This window comes from Lactuca virosa, chromosome 2 (genome assembly GCF_052849685.1).
Source record: "Lactuca virosa cultivar CGN04683 chromosome 2, Lactuca_virosa_CGN04683_v6, whole genome shotgun sequence".
Classification (NCBI taxonomy): domain Eukaryota; kingdom Viridiplantae; phylum Streptophyta; class Magnoliopsida; order Asterales; family Asteraceae; genus Lactuca; species Lactuca virosa.
The window spans coordinates 95,159,826-95,166,729 of record NC_136427.1 but is presented as its reverse complement, the minus strand read 5'-3'; positions in this window follow the sequence as shown (position 1 = coordinate 95,166,729).

The following is a 6,904-nucleotide window of genomic DNA, read 5'->3' as shown; positions in this document are numbered from 1 at the left end:
GAGAAGATTGATCATAATAATCAAAACAATGAACTTCGGATCAATTCTCAGAATTCGAAGTTTGCTGGTAATCTGAAAGAATTGAAGAATGTTGCAAAGGAAGGACATGTTCTTTTTATTCAAGATGTAAAGAAAGTACGAGAGGATGTCAACTTGCAAATTCACGAACTTCGTGAAGATATGAAAAGAGAAATATCAACTGTTCAACATGACTATGCATCATTGCATCAAAAGGTTGATATCATTTGTGACGCAGTCACTCGATTTGTTAAGTTGTATGAAAATTTGAGTCCTCAAATTACTCAACTTTCAACATCCGAAAGTGCAAGCTTTGAAGAAGTGCTTAAATTGCTCAAGGAGTTAAAAGAGATTCCTGATAGGCCGGTTTCTTCTCCATTGATTACTCCTGAATTTTTATCTCAGAAGTTTATACAATTCGAAGCCATTCTCAACAAACAACTCGCTCCTCTCTTTCGCATCTCAAGCCTTCTTCCAACAACAAATGCCCCGCCTGTTTTCACATAGGTGCAAGGGGGAGAAAGAAAAACTACTGAGTCGAAGGCTAGTGGTGAGGATGCGAAAGTTGTGGGAAAAGTTTTTTCTTCAAAAATCCCAACAACAAAACCTAATAATTGTTTCTGCTGAAATGGTTACTTCAACAGTCGTAACAACAATACCAATTGCAAGACCAATTTCGAAAGGAATTGTGATTGGTAAATCTTCGGAGACTGGTGGGAGTGGTTCGAATCCAAAAGAAACAATTGATAATCCAGCCTTGAAAGATAAAGGGAAATCAATTCTTGTGGAAAAATTGAAAGAAGAAAAGAAGGCTGAAGCAGAAGCTGAAATTGAAAAACTGAGGATTATCCAAAGCATTATGACTCAACGAGCTAGTGATCCGAAGGGAATGGATAAAGGTGATCCAGCCAAACATTATAATTACGAAACAATCGAGGCCAAGGTTGCGTTCAATCACATTTATACATTCGAAAAGAAACCAAAGCAGAGCTATTTGGTCACAAACACTGATGCAATCCAGCTGGATTTTCCCATAAACGAAATGATGTTTATCATGCCTCAGTTCAAAGCAGAAGGGAATTTTAAAAATAAAGATGAAGGTACACACATGAAAATTCATTTTCATGCTGTTCTTGGAAAAGCCCCTGAGGAAGTATGGTCATTAATTAAAATCAAGAAAGTGATACGTATGAAGAAGGATGTGATTTTCGAAAACACAGTCCAGAATGTTAAGTATGTGGTTGCCAGGGCAAATGGAAAGATTTTCGAATTTACGATTGTTGATTTTCCTTTGATGAACTTGTATGATCTCATACAAGTTGCATTGCTCTTAAAAGACAAATCATTTTCATTCCTTCAAAACACTGAACCGGATGAATTCAAGCTTGGAGTAGCTCAAATCAAGATTTTTATCGAAAATTATTATGAGTGCTTGGCACTAACAGATGTGGAGTTAGCTACTGCCAAGGGAATGGAAATAAAAGCACCTATGGCTCCTACGAAGACTCAGGTTGAATTAAAAAAGTATGCTGATGGTGAAATTTGCCTGAAGCCTTTTGGAATTGTCTTCGTAGGAAAAGACAAAGCTGGAAAGTCTAAACGGTTCTTATTTCAAGCAAGTAAAGTCGAGAGATATTCTACATCTCAATATACGAACTTGATTGTTCGTATGAATCATTGCAAGAAGAATAATGAAGGTGATAAGAAAGAGCTGAAGAAGATTATCTCCTGGTACACGGAGATTCAAAGAGTGTTGCTGTATTCCATCACGCTTCTTACAAATTGAAGACTTCGACTATGATTACAAAGGGGGAGATTGTAAGGGTCGAATTCTTGTAATTAGTCAAAGTATGTTTTGTACTCTTCGAATATTTTGTAATGTATTTTACTAGGGCACTTTTATTCGAAGCTTTAGTGTCTATGCCTTAGTATATTTTTTGTACGCTTTCAGTTCCCTATAAATAGGGTTATTTACTAGATTTAGATAAGAACTTTTACAGACTTGTCTCTTGTACTCTGTAAAGAATTCGAAAGCGTAATAGAGCATAACAGATCATATTTACATTCCGTGTTCAAATCTCGCACTCTTACTTGAATTCATACTCTGATTAATTCATTACTCGATTTTTTGATTCATCAATACCCCTTAATTAACCTTTTAAATGTTTTTAAATGCTTTTATGGGGGGGGGGGTACAAGTTGAACTATTATAGTTATTATATCAATCACATGTGATTAATAACTACCAAACAAGTGGATTCCTTACTTTTCAAACTGTGTTATCAAACTGTTTTACAAACTCTGTTACATATCAAATACATTTATTAAACTCTTTTAAACTTATATTCTGTTAAATGTGTATCTATATAGATATAGTTATATAAGTAGGATTGAAAGGACTTAGGACTGATAGCTCACCTTACTTCCTGTTCCTTGTTTAGTTGTGGACTTAGGGTATTCAGGCTATTTGTCTGAAGGTTGTTTGAATCCTAGTTATATATTATGTATATGTATATAGATATAAAAGTTCCTTCTTTCATTCAGTTCAAAACCTTTGGGTAGCAAAGGTATACAAACACGTTCATACATTCAAACAACATTACTAGTAAGCTATAATAGGTATAGTTTAGGGAGATACTAATACTATTACTAGAACAATGAAACATACAAAGAGTCAGTACATACATGAAACAATACCATACAGAGAGAACATACATACATGCTAGACAGGGAGAAAACGCACAATACAGGTAGCATATACATATACAAGAACATTACTACAGTTATGTGAGCCACGTAACGGGGCATGACATCACCTGTCATGGCCCGTTTTGTATCCAGAATCTCCTTAAGTGGGGAGCATATGAGTTTGTGTATAGATCTATACTGGATTGACTATCCTACACCTTGCTGCTCGCTACAGTGGGACTTGCAAGTCTACGGGTGCCAAACGTCATTTCTTACGACGTCTTACATCGTCGTGTTTATAGTCGGTAGCAGGATACAGGCCGATCACATGGTACTTTAAATAACAATTGGTTTAAGGTAGTTAGTACAGCAGTAGTTACTTAATACAACACTACAGTACTATTTCATTTTTCCCATTACATTCACTTTGTGATCTTCACACAATAAACAGCAATGTAAAAACTATATTTTTGGTTAATGATAGTCAGATTTGGGAAAATACAAACTCTTACAAGAGACATAGACACGAACACAAGATGCCTTGGTAGAAGGCTACTTTTAGTAGGAAACATAGGGTTTTCTAGGGAAGTTCAAACATCTTACAAACATTTTCAAACTTATACATTACATACTTACACACACTTTCATACAAACACAGACACTAATATACTTATGATCTCACCAACTTTAAAGCTGATAAACTCTTTCAAAATAACTTGTATTCTCAGGTCACCAGTAGACAGGTACCGGTGCCAGGTTTTAAGAAGATGGAGCTCGTTCAAGACTCATATTTTATTTTGATTCATATTTTTGGTGTCTATATAACTTGACAGAACACACTTGTATTAAATTATATTATTAATGCAATGGATGATGTTGTTGCTTGTTTACTACTTTGCATTGTTGTGATACTGTACATGACGTCCTCCACCCCCGAACGTTTCCGCCGTTCCGGTTTTGGGGTGTGACAGATTGGTATCAGAGCATTTTTTATAGTGAATCGAGTATATCAACCCATAAAAGATATACGAACTATAAACACAGAGGGATTAAAATACTCTGATAAAGAGTTTATACTTTTAAATAATAAAATATTTAACCAAGTATACATACCTGCATTCATACTAAAATCAGTGTCACTAGGACAGAACAAAAGTATTACGATTGTTGGGCAACACAATTAGGCTAAGAGACATATGGTCAACCTTGGGAAGATATAGCCTGATCAACTATATTATCCGAGGAGTGACTAGCATGTGCCTAAGTGTGGTTGTGAGGTTGCAACAAGTCTAAAAACTTACCAACACTACTACAACGAAAACACTAGAACAGAACATAAACTTAAAATACTATAGGAGTATTTTGTGTTGCTATTAATTACTTATCTGAGAACTAAAGGTCTTTATTAGTATGTCAATAGTTGCTGAGTGGATACACTAAGGTTATATGTACTAGGATGTCATAGACTTAGAATCTGTGATCTTTGCTTTATTTCCTGTTCCTTGTTTGGTTGTGGGCTTAGAGTTTGGGTCACTTATTCGAAGGTCTATCCTATTTTGAGTACATATAACTGGTATGCACTAAACAAGTATTGAAGTAACTGATAAATATTATCTTATAATTATCTAAATAGTTCGTCTATTTTAGTTATTTCTTATACCCCTTTTCTCGCGTAGATAAAATGGTTGGATTCCATATCCCCGGAGACCATACTTTCCCAACAACGGCAATGCAGGATGGCTGGGGGAAGAGCCAGAAGATGATCACCCAATCCCTTTGGATGATCACTATGCTGAGGGCTCTTCTGATGATTCTGACTCAGAACCTGAAGTCAACAACCTACCCCCAGCTGCTCAAAACCCAAACCCTCGTCCAGCATTTCAAGGACCCACACCTCTGTGGGCAACAAACTTGAATAGATGGAGTCAGGAACAGGGTCAACCCATTCGCTACAATGGGGACATAAGCTTTTATAACCTCACCGAGGGAGGTTCAGCTGATCGTGTCCTGCCCATCATGGTCCGTAGGATTGCTCGGAACACCGAGCAAGGTCGAGCAACTATCGACCGAGTCGTGGAGATTGACGCCAACTCTGGCGTTAACACAGTCCGCATTCGCCAGTTAGAGTCTGCTCATGAAAGGACTCAGGTACGCAATGCAGCTCTGCAGAGAGAACTTGCTGAGACCCAAGCTGAAGTCAGAGAACTTCGAGCTTAGCAAGCAAGATCTGAAAGGCGTATGAGGGACATGGAACGTCTTCTGTCGGAGTCAAGAACTCACTCTAGTAGTTCTCGTCGCCGATAGAGTCCCATCGACTTCTCTTTTGGATATAACCTAGTTTATGTAAAAACTCTAGTCTAATTTCCTATCTTTGTAAATCTTAGACCTGTTAAGTCTTGATTAGGTCGTAGTTCTGTCGAAATTTTCCCATCTTGGTTGATGTAAGGCCTACTTCTAGGCCATTTTTCCCGAACTTATTACATCTGTAATTCCAGTATTATTGACATATATCTAATCTCATGGAAATTATATCCAAATGCTTCCATCTACAATCAATCATACTATTCAATTGTGCTGTTGGGCTATGGAGAGTTAGTCCATGAGTCATTCTCATCAATTTTCCTATTAAATTCTTAGCAATATCTTCATCTTTCTAAACTTATAGTTAAAAGATGCCTCCACGTCGATCAACAAGGCGTGATCCTCCGATAACTGCAACACCACCTGCTCCTCAAATCGATACGTTAGCTCTGAATGCTGTTGTAGCCGCGGTTGTGGCTACAACCATGGCACAATATCATTCTTTCGGTTCCACTGGAGGAGGAACCCCGGTTCAATCTACTCTTGGTGAAGCTCCTGTGCGCTTGAAAGAGTGCTCCTATAAGGACTTCACTAACTGCAAGCCCAAGTTCTTTAGAGGGACTGGCGGAGTCATTGCCCTCTCGCAATGGTTCGAGAAGACCGAATCGGTTTTCGAAATCTGCTCCTGTCCAGAAGGCAGCAAGGTCAAGTTCGCTGCTTGCACCTATGAGGAAAAAGCCCTGACATGGTGGAATAGCCATGTCAAGTCACTATCTCTTGTGGTGGCTAATGCTATGGGCTGGGAAACTTTGAAAGACCTCATGATTGAGGAATACTGCCCGAGGGGCGAAATCCAAAAACTGGAGGAAGAACTGTGGAGCCTAACCATGAAGGGCTCCGACATAGTCTCCTACACCGCCAGGTTCTGTGAGCTGGTGGCCCTCTGTCCCAATATGGTTCATACAGAGGGGGAGAAGATAGAGAGATTAATATGGGGGCTGGTGCCTCCATTCCAGGGAAATGTTTTGGCTTTAAACCCCACTACATTCGATAGTGCCAAGCGATTGGCACAACGGCTTATAGACCATGGGGTTTGTACCCCGGCCGCAACAACAACCCTGGCCATCTCAGAACCCGCCAGAACCGCTGATTCCAAGCGGAAGTTCTGGGATGACAAAAAGAAGAAGAAGGTTGCTAAAAAGCAGCAGATCGTGGCAGTTCATGCTGCGATAGCACCTGCCACTGCTGCTGCTCCGGTAAAGCAGTACGCTGGAAGCTTGCCTAAGTGCAACCAGTGCAACTTCCACCACATTGGAGCCTGCCGGGAAATGCAGTGTTCGAACTGCAACAGGAAGGGGCACACCGCCCGTTTCTGCAAAGCTCCGGCTAGGCCACTCAACCAAGTCCCCGGCGCAGGAGTGGGCCAAGCTTGCTACGGTTGTGGCGAGGTGGGCCACTACAAGAGGGACTGTCCTAAGGCAAGGAATACTGGTGGAGTGGGAAGAGTTTTGGCCATAGGCCACGAGGAAGCGGTTGCCGACCCCACAGTGGTCACGGGTACGTTTCTCCTCGATAACTCTTATGCATGCATACTGTTTGATAGTGGAGCGGAGAGGAGTTTCGTGAACCAAAAGTTTGCTCATTTACTTAAGCAAAAATCACGAGCACTTAAAGAACTGTTCACTGTAGAAATGGCTAATGGAAAAACAGAGAGCACTAGCAGTATATTCATAGGGTGTACCCTAACACTAGATAGCCATTCATTTTCGATTGACCTCATGCCGGTCTCAATTAAAAGTTTCGACGTCATTATCGGCATGGATTGGTTGAGTCTTCATCGTGCCGACATCATGTGTTATGAAAAGGTTGTTCGCCTTAATCTGCCGTCTGGAGAAAC